The sequence below is a fragment of the Ictidomys tridecemlineatus genome, chromosome 10 (genome assembly GCF_052094955.1).
Source record: "Ictidomys tridecemlineatus isolate mIctTri1 chromosome 10, mIctTri1.hap1, whole genome shotgun sequence".
In the NCBI taxonomy this organism is placed as follows: domain Eukaryota; kingdom Metazoa; phylum Chordata; class Mammalia; order Rodentia; family Sciuridae; genus Ictidomys; species Ictidomys tridecemlineatus.
In genome coordinates, this window is record NC_135486.1 from 31642527 (window position 1) to 31649309 (window position 6783).

Consider the following 6783-nt stretch of genomic DNA (forward strand, 5'->3'; position numbering starts at 1 on the left):
GAGCAGAGCACTGTTCCCTATGGTCCCTGGGAAGCCACTTGGAGACCCCAGGCTCCCCCACTCCCACCTTAGCTTGGCACCATTAGCTTGGCCCTTCTGCAGAAAGAGCAACTGAGGTGTTCGGCTCAGAAAAATGCATGCCTATGGCCTCAGAATCATGACTTTGCTACATCTTTTTACTGTACTATTACAAAGGATAAAAAATAATTCTCTTTTATTCTGGATTTTTTTTTTTCAATGCTGAGGATCAAACTGAGCATCTCATGTGTTCTACCACCAAGCTCTTTAGCATCTTTTATTCTCAATTTGCAAAGGTCTCTTGCACCTTAACCCAGAATTCTCCTAATTTTCCCAAGTCAGGCTGAAATGGTGTCAGAAGGCAGGGAAGGATGGAGATTAAAAAAAAAAAAAATCTGAGACTCAGGAGACCTCCCCCACCCTGTTAGCTGCAGCTCAGCCTGTACTTCTACCCACATTTCCTTTCTTTCTTTTACCAGGGATTGAACACAAGAGTGCTTAACAACTGAGCCACATCTCCTCCAGCCCTTTCTTATTTTTTATTTTGAGATAAGGTCTCATTAAGTTGTTGAGGCTGGCTTTGAACCTGCTGCGATCCTCCTGCCTCGGTCTCCCTGAGCTTCCTGAATTACAGGCATGCAACCATCATGCCTGGCTCTACCTCTATTTTCTTTAAAAAAAAGATCTTTGCATTGCCTTACACCTTTCTGTTCTCAGTCACCTCATGAAATAATTGATGTGAAGTATTTTGAAAAACGTTCAAAGTGCCACATGTACTCCAGCTCCTGGGAAGTATGGGTGTGGGGATGTTGAGTAGAAAGCCTTATATTTGCACAGCTTCTCTAGCTTCCAGAACATTGGATGTGGCATGAGCTTACTCTCCACCATGCTGGGAGGTAGGAGTGGTGGATGTTTCTACCCTCCATGTATACAGGGAAATGGGACTTAGTGTGGATGTCTTGTCCAGAATCAGGCAACAAGCAGATGGCGAGCTGAGATGAAGCCTTAGGACTCCTGGCCCACTCCTTGTCCCTAGCTTCTTAGCGTCTGAGGGTCCTTGTAGATGACTTTGAATCCCTTTCCGTGCCAACTCACACCATTATTTAATCGCAGAACTCCAGATCCCCCATTCTCCACCTGTCCCCGGGGCCTTGGATTTTCCATTTAACCTATTTCTGAAGAGGCAAAACAATGGCCTGCCAAGGGATTTTTGCCTGATGTCAGCTTCAAAACACAAAGCCCCATGCTTAGTGTGCTTGCCCCAAACTACGGTTTCCCTTCCCAGGGGCCCTGGCTCTCTGCACAGCGCTGGCCAGAAGCCTAGGAGGAGCGTGGGGGCAGCGCTTCCCCAAAGGAGGACAGATGGGCAAGCTGGCCCCGGAGCCGGCGCTTTCAGCATACTTTTTTGTTTTGCAGCCAAACATCCAGCGTCGGTTCCCCTCTCACCTCGGTCCCGGCGGCCCCTCCCCCACCCCGTCTTTGGGTCGGCGCTGAAGAGCTGCTTGGGCTCTGGAGGGACGGGCCTTTCTCCTTTATGACTGGGAGAAGGATGAAAGGAGGCCTGCAACTGGTGTGGGGCAACTGTTGCCATCTGTCTGGTGGGACGTCACCGGGGAGGGTCTCGCCCATTCACTCTTTCACGCGCCGCTGGGCTCCGGCCTTTTGTTGGCGGGGCTGGGAGGGGGCTGCTGCAGGGCGGGGAGGGGAGGAGGGAGGCGACGGGGGACAGAAACAGCTTCTTTGTGTCTGGACCAAAGTTTCAGTGACTCAACAGGGTCATTTGCATGAGGAGGCTGCTCGGGCCCCACTGCACTCAGGTGATTGACAACCCCGCCCCCTCCTATGTCACAACCCCTCTTCTCCCCGCTAGGCTTCACAGCTCCCCAGGGGTAGAGGCAGTGGCCCCCGTTCCCGCTGGGCTGAGGAGCTGGCAAAGCCGAGCCGAGCCTCTCTGTCCACCCTCGGTCCCATCCCTTTCCCCCTGAGAGGTGGTTCTGGAGTCTTCCGCCCTCCCCCCTTCCCCAGCCTAGGAGAGAGGACGTCCTAGACCGGCCTGCCAGTCCCCCACTCCTCAGTGCCTTCAGCTCTTCTCTCTCTCTCTCCTCTCTCTCTCACTGAACAAGGCCTGGCATGCGGAGGGGCCAAAGCAAGAGAAAAGGCCCATTAGCCGCCGCCCAGCAGCTGAGCCGGGAAAGAAAAGAGCTGAATAGAGGCGGTGGGATTGGCAGTCCTCCAGCCCAGCTCCTGGGCTTTGAATAACACCCCAGGCCAGGGGCTGGGGATCAGCGTGGAGGAGGCTTTGGGGCATTTAATTATTTAAAGGTCTCAATAAAAGGAGCTAAGTCCCCAGAGAAGGGGGAGGACAGGCAGATGGTGTGCCCCAGGAGATGGGCAACGGGTGCAGGCGGTGGGAGTGGCCGAGCAGAAAACTCAGAGGGTAGAGGATCTGGGAGAGAGAAGCCGAAACAGCAGACTGCCCTCTAGAAGGGATCAGATACTGAGAGCTCCAGGTCCTCAGGCTCAACTTCCTGTTTTCTTGCCCACTATTCCCCACCTTCAATGCTAGTGTCGGCCTAAAGAGGGATCCATTTTTAGAAACAGACAACAAAGCTGTGACGTTTGTGAGATCACCACTTTATCTCTTCTGGCATTTAGGGATGTTCCAGACTGGCTCAGGTGACCATGACTGGACAGATGAGTGAGACCTGGTTTCATTTTTGCTTTTTTATTGTAGTAAAATTCACCTAACATAAAAATCTCCATTTTACTTGGTTTCGTTTCATTTTATGTATTTATGTATTTATTTATTTATTTATTGCAGTGTTGGGATGGAACCTAGGGTCTTATGCATGCTAGGCAAGTGCTCTACCACTACCTCTATCACTGAGCTACACTGCCAGCCCTGTCTGCATTTTATAAGGTGAGGTCATGTAGCCAGTCTGTTGGGAATCTTGAGAAGACAGAACAGAAGGTCCTGCTCTTGGAGGTATACACTGCTTCAAAAGGCAAGCATTCTGCTAGGCATGGTGGCTCATGCCTGTAATCCCAGCAGTTGGGGAGGCTGTGGCAGAAGGATCTTGAGTTCAAAGCCAGCCTCAGCAAAAGTGAGGTGCTAAGCAACACAGTGAGACTCTGTCTCTAAATAAAATACAAAATAGGGTAGGGATAAAATACAAAATAGGACTGGGGATGTGGCTCAGTGGTCGAGTACCCAGTATCAAAAAAAAAAAAAGCAACCATTCTAATTTTTTTTTTTGACAATAGTGCAGGAAAGGCTACATCCTGAAGATTAAAATCAGATGGTGTCCCCAGATAGAAACTATTACTTATGTGAGACTCCAGCTGTGCCCTTTATTAGCTCTATAGCAGCCTACAAAGTATGTAACTTCTTAGTGCCTCCATTTTCTTATCTTTAAAATGAAGATAGGCTGGGCATGTTGGTACATGCCTGTAATCTCAGTGACTTGGAGGCTGAGGCAGGAGGATCTCAAGTTCAAGGCTGGCTTCAGCAATTTAGCAGGGCCTAAGCCATTAGAGAGATCCTGCCTCGAAATAAAAACAAAAGGGGGGGGGGCTGGGGATGTGGCTCAAGTGGTAGAGTGCTCACCTGGCATGTGTGCGGCCTGGGTTTGATCCTCAGCACCACATACAAAGATGTTGTGTCCGCCGAAAACTAAAAAATAAATATTAAAAACATTTCTCTCTCTCTCTCTCTCTCTCTCTCTCTCTCTCTCTCTCTTTCTTTCTTTAAAAAAAAGGGGGGGGATGGGGATGTGGCTCAGTGGTAAAACACCCCATTCAATCCCCAGTACCAAAAGAAAAAAAGGCTAAAATTTGTTCCTTTGTTCCTGCTCAGTATTGATTGATATAGAGAGGCACCAGGAAGAGTGCTGGCTCATAGAAAGGACATAATAACTGTTATTAAATATTATTCTTGCCAGGTGTGGCGATGCATGCCTGTAATCTCAGCAGTTTGGAAGACTGAGACAGCTTGGCCAGACCCTGTCTAAAAAGTGTGGCGGTGGAGGGTGGTTGGGGATGCAGCTAAGTGGTAGAGTGCTCCTGGGTTCAATGCCCAGTACTAAAATAAATAAATAAATAAATAAATAATATAATTTTTGTTCCCATCACCAGGTCAGGGGTCATTTATATAGGCTACACAATAGAAGAGAAACAGGGGACTTGGGAATTGCGTGTGAGGCCAAAGGGCTATTTTTCAAGGGTGTATATTTGCCTCCACCCTTTCCCATTTGTAATTGAGCTTGGTTGGAACTGTGGTCTTCACTATTCTCGTCCAGCTTCACCAGGCTGAGCCACTCCAGGTCCTTGGGCTCTAACATCTTCTGGTCCAGATCTTTGCTTTGTGGCAGTTTGGGCATTATCGTTAGCTGGATTTTACAGATGGGATGGCAAACTTAAATTGTTCGGGGGTGGGGGGGGGCTTGCAATTTAAGTTCCTGCATCCTGGGATCCTTTTCATTCTCTTTAGCCCCTCTGAACCTGCCCACAAGTCACTTGGTCACTATTGGGGCACACACCACAAACCAGGATTGTCTTCATTTCCGTCTGGTGTGCCCCTAAAGTGTGAGGCCGGTGTTATTTGCACCTTTTCAGAGGTAGTTTTCTTCCTTCGTATGTCTTGGGGTTGGGAGCAACGACGATGGCTTTCAGCTCAGATCCTGGAGATCTGTTCACAGGCTGCCAGGAATCAGACCTGCCCAGCAAGGGAGAGTGGCGGGGGAAATTAGAGCGAGGGCAGGCTGGGGGTGGAAGGGCAGGCAGGTGTCTGGCTCCCTCCCTCCCGGATATGGGCCGAGGGCTCCTCCTTCAGTCACCCACCCATGTCCCTCAATCCCCACAGAGAGCAGCTGGCTAGGACTTAGAGCCACCCAGCAGGCTAGCAAATCTGCTTTCCTAGCTCTGCAACAGCGACCACACCCGCTGCCTCCGCCCTCTTTGGAGAAGCCCCGCCTTGGCAACAAGCTTCTGATTGGCTGACCCAGGGGGCGGAGAGGGCCAATCAAAGCCTTTCTTGAAGAGGCAGCTTTTGACCGAGAACTTTTATTAAGAAAAAAAGATGGGGCTGGGCACTAGATGGCTTTCGAGCGCCGTTACTCACCCAGGTGGCTGTAGAGAATTTTTTTTTTTTTTTTCCCCAGAAAGGAAGCAGAGGGAGGGGCCAAGGTGCAGCGGCTGCAGTCCCCTCACTCCCGTCCCTGAAGCTCTGGGTTTGTCCCCGCCTTAGAGCAGCTTGACGACTGCCCGGTCCAGCCATTCTTGAGCAGTCTGGAGGTTCTGGGTTCCTGCACCTCTAACCCTTTCCTGGTCTTTCTCCGGAGCGCCTCTGGATTGGGGCTTTTCTTTCCCCAAGTCTGAGCTGTCCTGGTTTTCTTCTTGTGTCTGGGTGCTCGCGCCTTCCTCTGGCCACATACCTGAGCTTTCGTCCCACTTGAGCATTAGACACCCTCCAAAACCACTTACCACCTGCTGCACCGGAGCTACTGACATCAGCCCGTATCCTCTGACGGTGACATCAGTAATTGAACTGAAGAACACTTAACGACTGAGCCACATCTCTAGCCCTTTTATTTGGATACAAGTTCTGGCTAAATTGCTTAGAGCCTGGCTGTGTTGCTGAGGCTGGCTATGAACTTGTGATCCTCCTGCCTCAGCCTGCCAAACCGCTAGGATTACAGGCGTGCATCACTGCGTCTGGAGACAGTACGCATTTTCCGGGGACATAGATTTTAAACCTTGTAAAAGAAAACTTTTTTCTTCCTTCTTGCTTTCTTGCTTTCTGTACTGGGGATTGAACTCAGGGGCACTAGACAAATGAGCCACATCCCCACACCCCTATTTTGTATTTCATTTAGAGACAGGGTCTCACCAAATTGCTTAGGGCCTTGAGTTTGCTGAGGCCGGCATTGAACGCATCATCCTCCTGCCTCAGTCTCTCCAGCTGCTGGGATTACAGACTTGCAGCCACAAGGTCCGGCTAAAGAAAATATCTTGAATAACTTAGTCCTCCCACCACTGCACGTACAGATACATATATACCTGTAGACTCACTTTAGCACAGTAGCATCTAGATTGAGACTTAAGAGAGGGTGACCGGGATTTGACTCCAGCCTGTTACTGACTGTGTTAACGTTGAGCAGTTACTTAAACTCTCTGAGCCTCAGTTTCCTTCTATGAAAAATTCTAATGGTAATAGTACCTATCTTCTACCATTGTTGTGACAAAATGCCTGGTACACAATTCTAGAATAAATGATTTTTGATATTAACAACAAAAGAATCAGTATTACTTTCTCATATTTAGTCTCAGCTTTCCTTTCTTGACTTCAGTCCTGGGAATAACACTAGATTTTAGAAACTATTAAAATTCCTAATAGTAAAGAAATATAAGACACAGAGTAAAACTTCATATAGTCTTAAAGCCCCCACCCCTAAGGAGTCTTTCTTTCTTTCTTTCTTTCTTTCTTTCTTTCTTTCTTTCTTTCTTTCTTTCTTTCTTTCTTTCTTTCTTTCTTTCTTTCTTTCTCTCTCTCTCTCTCTCTTTCTCTCTCTCTCTCTCTCTCTCTCTCTCTCTCTCTCTCTCTCTCTCTCTCTCTCTCTCTCTCTCTCTCTTTCTTTCTTTTCCTGAGGATTTAGCCCTGGGGGGTTTTACCATTGAATTTCATCCCCAGCCCTTATTATTTTTTATTTTGAGACAGAGTAAATTGCTGAAGCTGGTCTTGCATCTGTAATCCTTCTGCCTCAGCCT

At 48.7% G+C, this 6783-nt stretch overlaps 1 long non-coding RNA gene across 1 annotated transcript; it reads right to left on the reverse strand.

Moving 5' to 3' along the window:
- Nucleotides 1-3230: 3230 nt before the first annotated feature.
- Nucleotides 3231-6563, reverse strand: LOC144367174 (uncharacterized). The gene is made up of 2 exons (XR_013426474.1): nucleotides 5500-6563; nucleotides 3231-4732 (listed from the first exon to the last, which is right to left on the reverse strand). It is a non-coding gene; the product is annotated as an uncharacterized LOC144367174 (long non-coding RNA).
- Nucleotides 6564-6783: the final 220 nt, after the last annotated feature.